We start from the raw sequence: 10,893 nt of genomic DNA on the forward strand, positions 1-10,893 counted from the left end.
AAAGGTCTACAGTGTACATTTCAGAGAGTTTTACACTCACCCCGGCCCCCCCTTAATCTCAGGCATGTAAACAATTAGAGTGCTCTCTCTCAGGATGAAAGAGAAGGGGCTCCAACTGTAAACCAACGCAGACATTTGCTAAAGCGAATAAAGATAAGGCGCGCTGCAAATCAGCCGTGGTACTTTTTTACCCTCCTGAACAGGGCCCTTTCACTTACCCTGTTTAACTAAACACACTGAGCTAGCCCTCTGTTTATATCTGTGTCACTCCCAGACATATAATCCACTAAACTATTCATGGCTGTGTGTGTGTGTGTGTGTGTGTGTGTGTGTGTGTGTGTGTGTGTGTGTGTGTGTGTGTGTGTGTGTGTGTGTGTGTGTGTGTGTGTGTGTGTGTGTGTGTGTGTGTGTGTGTGTGTGTGTGTGTGTGTGTGTGTGTGTCTACCCTGGGTGCAGTAGGGAGGCTATTCTCAGTGGTGAGTCTGATATGCTGGGAGCTGGCCAAACTCAATTAGCAACTGTTGCTTTTAGGCAACTCCTGAGTTTTTTATGAGGAGAAATACCATGACAGTAAATGGAGGGGAGAGCATGCAATGTACTGTATCTATATCTCAGTACATTTTGTGTCTCATTTGTCTGTGTGTGTGTGTGTGTGTGTGTGTGTGTGTGTGTGTGTGTGTGTGTGTGTGTGTGTGTGTGTGTGTGTGTGTGTGTGTGTGTGTGTGTGTGTGTGTGTGTGTGTGTCTGTGTCTGTGTTTTTGCCTCCCAGTCTGAAATATAGATATGATGCATGTTATTGAGACAGCTGCCATAAATTCAAACCTGACCTGCCATTTTGTGCAGAAGCCAGTCTCATGCATCTGGTGTTATGTTGCAGTGGGGGGGGGGGGGGGGTCTGACTGTGCATCAGTACATTGCATCTTTGTTGTTGTATGTTTGTCTCCGGCAGGTACAACTCAGCTATGTCAGTAGAATTACATCACATAGCCTTGGGCTTAGGGGCGGCAGGCTAGCCTAGTGGTTAGAGTGTTGGACTAGTAACTGGAAGGTTGCAAGTTCAAACCCCCGAGCTGACAAGGTACAATCTGTCCTTCTGCCCCTGAACAGACAGTTAACCTACTGTGCCTAGGCTGTCAATGATAATAGGAATTTGTTCTTAACTGACTTGCCTAGTTAAATAAAGGTTTTTAAAAAAGGCCCGCCATTAGTGCAAATAGTTATGAATGTGAAACTGACCTATTACAACAAAAATGTAATGGTACCAAAGTAGTAAGTGAGTATGGTGCTGTAAAATCTCTCACCTGGAAAACAGCTCTCTAATGTTGGATTCCCTCTGCAAAATTAGGCCTGTTTAAATCAGTTGTTTAGTTGATTTATTGGCTACAAATGTCAGTATCCTACCTAACAGAACATCTCAGGATGTAATGTTTAAAACAAATAAAAAATAAAATATGAATTATAGTCCACATTTTAGCGACATCCCACATCATTGTTTGAGGGCTTTGTATTTTGGTATTTCTTATATTAATTTAAATGAACAGGAGATTATTTAGACTCCCATATAACATTATTTGTTTGTAATTTGTGATCATATAATTCTAAAAGTATATTCTAAAATCATTATCTGGCAATCGGCCTGTATAAAAAATATATGAATAAGATTAATAGTATTTTCATTATCATTTTTAATGGTTAATGATACTAATAATAATATTTGTAACATTATTTAAGGATAATAACTCTAATAAGAAGACTGTCTTTTTAAATCATAAACAGAACAGATAGAATTGTTGTTTGTTTAACGTTCTATATTAAAGTGTGAATCCATAGTTGCTACATCAATTTTGGACTTAATACACCCATTGATTCTTGAAGGATATAACTTACAAATGCCTCATGAGCTTAGTTCAACTGTCTTACCCCATCAGAACCTAAAATAAAACGTTTTTTTACTCCAATGTTTCTAAACAATGTAAATGTTAACAAACACTGTATAGCCTCAAAACATGGTTAAAACTATCATTTTAATACAATGGATGGTCAGTCCTTGCATCCATAGTTCTCATGACTTTAATGTCAATAAACTCTGAATACCTTCACAGGGCCCTGAAACATACATCAGACTGGTATTTTGGTGTTTAATATGACATGTCATGTCATTTCTACACAGCATATAGGCTACTATCCATAAAGAAAAGTACAATCTCAGACAAAGGCTCCTGGCATTTTTTATTTATTTAGTAAATATCTGTTCTTAACTTGTTGTGATTTTCGTCATATTTACAGTAAACCTAAAAATCATATTGTGGAAATAATAATAATTTAGCATATCACTTTTTTGAGTACAGGTGAAATGTATAGAAATTGTGACTTTCAAATGTGACTATAGGCTACATGTTCATATCAGTTAAAATTTCATTTTTTATAGACCGTGTGATCATATACTGTTATTCACCTCCATAATATTATACCGCAACATACAGCAACGGTTTACTGCTTTAGCTTGTATTGTTGAAATAGGCTACAGACACAGCGTTGTCACGTTCAACATCACTATCAAGGCAGTCAAATAACGCGTGAAAAAAGACGGTAGAAAGTACATCCTAACACTAATCGCATTAAAGAAGCTGAGCCTATCCAACTACGCCGTTTTCAGATGGACTCTACTATGCCTGAGCTTGTTTACAAAGCATGTAGACAGGCAGATTACACTGAAGATAGGCAAGAACATTATTATATTACCTCATGAAATATTAAAAGCTTGAATCCATTTATTTTCCAAATGGTAATTTTCTGTCTTCACGAAGGAAATATCAGAAAGTTACGTTCCATTGAGACGTAGTTAGGGCAAGTCGTCCAGCATCTCATCTTAATAGACTTGCTTATCTTTCTCCGGTATAACGGTTCTCGAGTAAACTCCCGGTCACGCGTGAGCGCCCGTGTTAACCCTGCCTTGATGTGATTCAACAGCTCGTGAACTGAACTGTAGCCTGCTCTGCGCGTTAGCAGTGCGGTTTGAGCGTTAGAGAGAACGAACTTGGTGCGTGATTTTTTCTTGGAAACACAAAAAAGAATTTGCTCAACCCCTTGAATTGTTAAAACACCGGGACGAGTGCATTATTTGGCTCGTTCCACCCCTCTCCCTCCCTCTCACCGTCGCAGACCTGACGTCGCTCCCCTACCAACGAGAATAGTTTACAGCACGATGCACTGCTCCTCTGGAGCCAGAATCTCTCCACCAACGACTATTGGACTAATAATCGTGGTGTATGACATGAATACAACCTCATCTCCTTCGCCATCCCACTGTCTATTGGTTACATCTTTAAAAATACTAACCCCATGCTACGTGTTGCCTATAAATTGATATAGCTGCAGAGTTTGATAGGGCCTATAGGTTATTAATATGCATAATATAGTACACATATAGGCTTCATAAATAAACTATTCTGAGAATAATACATATTTTACCCGATAGACCTTTGCTACTAGATATTATTTTTTCAACCAACTCAGAATAGCACAACTTGATCATTGAAGCATCTGCTCTGACTCTTTGTCAATCAGGTGTCACTGTGAAAACAGACATGTGAGGAACTGGGTTACCTGTGAGGTGAACCATGTCCAAATCGGGATTGTTGGGTTCGAAATGAGGCTCCTCTGTTCCAGGGCCACAATGAAGACGAGTGGACTAGCCTATAGCCTACCCATCGTCTGGTTCAGTTAGGCTATAGATTTAATTTCTTTATTATCGTTATTTCGCAGGCCATGTTTTCCTTTCAAAACAGCAAATGACCTCTGAGGACAACCGTGAAGACGAGTGGACTAGCCGATAGCCTATCCATTCAATTATAGATGGTATTTCTGGACCGTTATTTCGCACACCATGTTTCCATTCAAAACAGCAATAGCCGTCAAAGAATGATGCTAAAACGCTCATACATTTTCAGGTGAAATATGGTTGTGGTTTTGGAGTAAATGGGTCGAAGCACGAGGCTGAAAGACCAATAAATCAACAATAGAAGTTGGCGGGTCGGGTTGGTCGGTAGAGTTTGACTTATATTTACTGGTGACATGACCAAATGAACGAGAACAGCTTAAATGTCCTTTTCGCGAACGTTTGTCATTTCCCCCAATGCGTTTTCAACCCTTTCAATATTTCTCAGCCAAAATATGACTGATGAATGATCTGGCATCGAATGATCAAACGTCAGTGGTCCTTGTTTGAGTCTGTTGAATGTTTGGACATGGGTGATGCATTTGATCAGTTAATGGCAGGTTTTAGAGATTTATTGATGACTTGTTGGCTCAGAACAGATTTTGATATGCATTCTAATTAACAAATGCCTTGATTTTGGTATCATTTTGAGCACAATAAATTGCATCTAGGCTGACTGTATTTGTCAGTTTGTTGAAATCATAGGCTGAAATTTAATACACTAGTTGCCTTTAATTTATTTACTTTGTCGCCTTTTCGTTTTTTTGTTTGTCCATTTAACTTATGAATGAACAAAAAAATGTACGAATAATAGTTTTAATATTTCTTTATTGTGAACAGCCTACTACAATTACTAATAGCTTACTAATAGGGTAATTATCATAGGCTAATATAATTGAACGCACACATGCATTTTTTCGATAGGCCTGTCATCATTATTGTATGATTAATCAATATAATTAATCTTCACGTTTTTTGTCAGGGAACAAACATAGAGAATAGTCCGTTTTCTATGGTCTTCCATCTCATATTGCTATGCCAACCAATTTGCTGAATGGGACAGTAATCTTTCCTTGGTTATGTGGCGCCAAAAGGCCAAAGCCTCTTGAGTTCACGTGAAGGCCTTTTGTTCTATATTGAACGTACAGTCCATCCAAGATCAAACGCAGTCCTCCAAACATCAGTCATTTGCGCGGGAAGAACATATTTAGGAAAACATATAAATATTGACCTTAAATTCATTCCATCATATAAACACAACGCCAGGCTGTGTTAACGCATAGGCTATGCTAAGTTTACACAAAAGCCTCGTAAATATATATTTACCTACCTCATGAAAGTGAAAAAGCAATGGTATGACCATTGACCAACAACAAATATGTAAAATGTAAAATGACCAAAGGCACATACTCAATTCTGTGTAACTGGCACTCACAAACATAACACGTGATGTAAAAGTAGCCGTTCTTACCTCCACGTTATTGCTCTGCCCTTCACACGAACTTGACCTCTGCTCTGTACTCCCCTTTAGCTGTGCTTTTCTTCAGGGAATATTAGTCCCACAAGGACAAACCTCATTCGCCGTGGTATAGAAGATGCCTCTGTTATAAAATGGTAGATTTTTTTTTTATAGGAGCTGAATTGAGCTGGGTTTCTGAAGGAGTTTAAATTTGACTCACTCCCACCGTCACGTGGTGTAGAAATTAGGAACAGGAGTCCAGTGGAGTTGTGGTGGGCTCGTGCAGGGCTGGGTGTTGCTGGGGGGGACAACGTTCAAGCATCCTTAAAAACTCCCATATTATATACGTCGATTCCTTGGCGTTTTGGTCTCTGGCCCGAAACTTATAGTGTTTGTTGGTTTAGAAGTTATACTATATTGATGTTTATGAGAAATACTAGGCAAAAAGATATAGACATTTCCTTTTATTCACGTGTCAATAGGTTACCTATGACTTTGATGGGGCCATTAGTAATCCTTGCTAAAGTCATAATTTTGGTTTGAATAATGACAACATCAGTTGCCAAAACATTAATTCCAATACATACATCAGCTTGTTTTCTCAAGTCGTATTTGTATAGTCTATTTTGAACCATTTTAATTCGTTATTTCGATATAAAATTAAACCAGAAACGTTAAGAAAAAGACATGTAATGATGAATGAACATGTCATTGACCTTTGGCCCTGAGTAGACAAGCACCAAGTGCAGTAGTTGCAAAACCATTCAGGATGTGAGTATGACATTTTTATGAGCGTCCTTAGAATATAATAGTCTGCTTCATGGTGGTATGTATACCACTATTTTACCTACACACTGTTATTTATTTAGAGCAGAAAAACCTAGGCTTCATCCAAATATCAGTGAAATACATTTTTGTAAAGGTTACCTGACACTTTGACTTCTAAACCCTACGTTTTTTTTGTGGGATTTGTATTTTTTTCTTCGATTTTCAGCAATTAGAATAGCAGATGTTTTAGTCATTATCGTGATTGGATGGATATACACTAACTGTATATGATATTGTTGGTTGATGCCTATTCAGAACCAGTTATGCATCTCTAACGAATTTGACATTACCAATGCAGTACATAACAATGGTATATTTTCATATATGTGCCAATTTTACCCTAAACTCTTTGATGTTCCTAACATTTATACAATGTGTACATGTTCCCTCCATCTATTCCATCTGACTGTATGGAAGTAGACAGGAGCTCTGTAATGAGTTGTTTACACTAATTTAGTTGACCTTTGCCCTCTCTGATATACTTCCATACAGACATTATATTATTTAGAGGTTTGACACCACTCAGCCTCTTATGGTTTCAGAATAGTTTTTATGTTTTGTGACATGGACTTAAATTGGGGTGTGAGGTTAAAATAGGACACTGCATATATAGCTGGAGTTGTGTCTTTGTGATATTGTATAACTAGGGTGAGTGTTGATGTCACAGCATACAGAGTAGTCCACTGGCTGATTTATGTCGGACAGAGTCAGGGTTTTTCTTTCCTTGGGAAAACATTTTCCCGTGTAATTGGCAGTGGGTGAGAGAGAAAGGGGTCTCGGCTAATAAACAACGAAAGAGGAGGGGACATGCTCTCTCCCTCTCTTATTGCTGTCTTCTTTCTCTTTATAGCCACACTCCGTAAGGTGTGCATGTGTCATATTTTTCTAAATCAAGGATTACATAATTAATTAGTTGAAATCATTCTACAGACTGTTCAATCTTGCCTCTCGTTGCTAATTTGTGTGCAGTCAAAATGGCGGAGATAGAGTGGTGGATTTGTTCATATTACTACTACAGTCCTCAGATGCCTATTAGTTTTAGTTTAGCAGTTAGCACAGTGCTAGCTAGCACACAGAGGCTATTTCCCCCACTTACCCTGATATACTGTATGTGTGCCCATCACCCACCATTACTCAGATTCCAATTGGACTGATCCTTTCCCCTCCACTGGCCAGTCTGGGGGATAGAGAGCCGGTCGGACCAGCTGGATCTACAGGGAGAGAATAGTCACTTACACTTCCTGTGTGAGCAGCCAGTCGGAACCAGGGGTTTGCCTAAATTTGCCACCCATGGTTCTGTTTGGCTGCTCACACAGGAAGTGAAAGTGACTATTTTCTCTCTATAGATCCGTCTCTCTTTCTCCCAGGCTCCACTCTATGGCCATGGTGCATCATGGGAAACCGGAAGTGGCCAGCACACTGCCCAAACATGGGGCAGATTAACTGTAGAGGGGGCTAATGTTACGCCCCTGTTACATCACGTTAACTTTAAATGTTCATCGTTAAATGTTAAGGATGTTACAGAGACACACACACCATGTCCCAATTGTCACAGCTCAAGTGTCCCTTGACTGTTCAGTTTGGTAAACCTTCAATAATGGATTGTGTGTGCAGTTACAATAGGTAATATACCAACTAGTATCAAATGGTATTATTCATATAATCAATATCTTCTGATTTAAGATTACTTATCATTTTTAATTTTATTTATAACCCTAACCCTTCTTGGTGCTCTAGGAGATGTTTCAATCTGAGGGGGCTGGTGGGAGGAGCTATAGGAGGACCTGCTCATTGTAATGGCTGGAATGGAATAAATGTGGTTTCCATATGTTTTACGCTACTGCTACTCTCTGTTCATCATATATGCATAGTCACTTTAACCTTATCTACATGTACATTCTACCTCAATCAGCCTGACTAACCGGTGTCTGTATGTAGTCTCGCTACTTTTATTGCCTCACTACTGTATATAGCCTGTCTTTTTACTGTTGTTTTATTTTTTTAGCTACCTATTGTTCACCTAATACCTTGTTTTGCACTATTGGTTAGAGCCTGTAAATAAGCATTTCACTGTAAGGTCGACATCTGTTGTATTCGGCGCATGTGACAAATACACTTTGATTTGTTTTGATTTGATACTGTTCCATTTAATCCATTCCAGTCTTTACAATGAGCCTTCCTCCTATAGCTCCTCTCACCAGCCTCCTCTGGTTTCAGTTCACCTACAAGCAGGCTGGTCTACCCTGAAACAACAACCTCAAAATAAGCTTTAACCCTACTATTCTTTTCAAAGAAGACTTCAAAATAGTTTTGTTTATTTCCATTTTAAGTGACACACACTATTAGGTTGTTTGAATGTCAAAAATTAAGTATCCTTAATTTGGGAGGTAAAGTTGAGTCCAAATAAATGTGTGGTTGGATTAAAACAAGCATAAATTCCCAAAGGCCAATTAATGTAGAAGTTGTGCTTTGTTGATAACCTTTGACTGCATTTAAAATGTTTATCACAGATAATGAGGTTGACAATTATAAGAAGTTAACTTTCTCTTTTCCCCCAATTTCTGACAATCATATTCACTTTAGGATGCATTTATAGATATTTTGCCAAGTGATATTTTACAAACTCCAGTATTCTCTCTGGTGAACATTAGCCAAATATTGAATATGAAGTACAGATGATTATACTGTATGACAGTGTTTCCCAACTGGTGACCCACAGGTGGAATTTGGCCAGCGGGTGGTTTTATTTGGCCACACAATTTTTCTGAAAATTTTATTTTTGGAGGGGGGGGGGGGGTAAAATACAGTGCATTCGGAAAGTACTCAGACAGTCACTCGCTGATCTGTTTCACCTGTCATTGTTAATGTCTCCACCCCCCTCCAGGTATCGTTTGTTTTCCCCCAGTGTATTTATCCCTGTGTTTCCTGTCTCTCTGTGCCAGTTCGTCTGGTATGTTTAGTGTCAACCAGCGGTTTTCCCCATACTCCTGCCTTTGCTATTCTCCTTTTTCTAGTCCTCCCAGTTTTGACCCTTGCCTGTTCTGGACTCTGTACCCGCATGCCTGACCATTCTGCATGCCTTGACCACGAGCCTGTCTGCCACTCTGTACCTCCTGGACTCTGAACTGGTTTTGACTTTTTGCCTGTCCACGACCTCTTGCCTACACCTTTTTGGATTATTAAACACCTTAAGCTCTCACCATCTGCCTCTTGTGTATGTATCTGGGTCTCACCTTCTGTCGTGATACAGACCCCCTCACATTTTACCACATTTTGTTACGTTACAGCCTTATTCTAAAATTGATTACATTATTTTTGTTCTACATCAGTCATTGATAATCCTTGATGTTTCTGTAATTGATTGGGCATGCTTTGGAAAGGCACACAACTGTCTATATAAGGTCCCACAGTTGACAGTGCATGTCAAAAACATGAACAAAAACCAAGCCATGAGTTCGACGGAATTGTCCGTAGAGCTCCAAGACAGGCTTGTGTCGAGGCACAGATCTGGGGAAGGGTACCAAAACATTTCTGCAGCATTGAAGATCCCCAAGAACAATGATGGAGGTCCCCAAGTGGCCTCCATCATTCTAAAATGGAAGAAGTTTGAACCTACCAAGACTCTTCCAAGAGCTGGCCGCCCGGCCAAACTGAGCAATCGGGGGAGAAGGGCCTTGGTCATAGAAGTGACTAAGTACCCAATGGTTACTCTGACAGAGCTCCAGAGTTCTTCTGTGGAGATGGGAGAATCTTCCAGAAGGACAACCATCTCTGCAGCATTCCACCAATCAGGCCTTTATGGTAGAGTGGCCAGACGAAAGCCACTTCTCAGTAAAAGGCACATGACAGCCCGCTTGGAGTTTGTCAAAAGGCACCTAAAGGACTCTCAGACCATGTGAAACAAGATTCTCTGGTCTGAAGAAACCAAGATTGAACTCTTTGGCCTAAATACCAAGCATCACGTCTGGAGGAAATCATGGTGGTGGCAGCGTCATGCTGTGGGGATGTTTCTCAGGGACTGGGAGACTAGTCAGGATCGAGAGAAAGATGAACGGTGTAAAGTACAGAGAGATCCTTTTTCCTTTAACGAGTGTGACGAGAAGGATATACTGCTTTCCCGGGAACAGGCCCAAATCCCCGCCTTTTGCGTGAAGAAAAGATGGAGGAAAAGAGGGCGCAGATCGGGCTGCTTTCCTAGAATCCGTAGGCGAGCAAAAAAAACTCCCACTGCCATCCGTTCTACTTGCTACCATGCAATCATTGGAAAATAAAATGTATGACCTACGATTACGATTATCCTACCAACAGGACATTAAGACTGTAATATCTTATGTTTCACCGAGTCGTGGCTGAGTGATGGCACGGATAATATAGAGCTGGTGGGATTTTCCATGCACCGGCAGAATAGAGAAAATACGTCTGGTAAGACGAGGGGTGGGTGTGTGTATCTTTTTGTCAATAACAGCTGGTGCGTGATGTCTAATATTAAAGTAGTCGAGGTATTGTTCACCTGAGGTAGAGCACCTTATGATAAGCTGTAGACCACACTATCTACCAAGAGAGTTCTCATCTATATTATTCGTAGCTGTCTATTTACCACCACAGACCAATGCTGGCGCTAAGACCGCACTCAACCAACTCTATAAGGTCATAAGCAAACAAGAAAATGCTCATCCAGAAGTGGCGCTCCTAGTGGCCGGGGATTTTAATGCAGGCAAACTTAAATCAGTTTTAACAAATTTTTACCAGAATGTCACATGTGCAACCAAAGGAAGAAAAAAAAACTCTAGACCACCTTTACTCCACACACAGAGATACATACAAAGCTCTCCCCTGCTCTCCATTTGGCAAATCTGACCATAACTCTATCCCCCTGATTCCTGTTTAC

General features: G+C 40.0%; 1 protein-coding gene across 2 annotated transcripts in view; it reads right to left on the reverse strand.

Annotated features, from left to right (window-relative positions):
- tbx4 (T-box transcription factor 4) overlaps positions 1-5,387 on the reverse strand; it is a 32,104-nt gene extending 26,717 nt beyond the window's left edge. The window contains exon 1 of one of the 2 annotated variants that reach the window (XM_046315678.1): positions 5,190-5,387. The gene's annotated coding sequence lies outside the window, so the exon portion shown is untranslated. Of the gene's footprint in view, positions 1-2,742; positions 3,023-5,189 lie in introns of those variants that run through there. The other variant, XM_046315679.1, reaches the window with a different exon arrangement.
- Between the last annotated feature and the right edge of the window lie 5,506 nt (positions 5,388-10,893).

This window comes from Oncorhynchus gorbuscha, linkage group LG19 (genome assembly GCF_021184085.1).
Source record: "Oncorhynchus gorbuscha isolate QuinsamMale2020 ecotype Even-year linkage group LG19, OgorEven_v1.0, whole genome shotgun sequence".
In the NCBI taxonomy this organism is placed as follows: domain Eukaryota; kingdom Metazoa; phylum Chordata; class Actinopteri; order Salmoniformes; family Salmonidae; genus Oncorhynchus; species Oncorhynchus gorbuscha.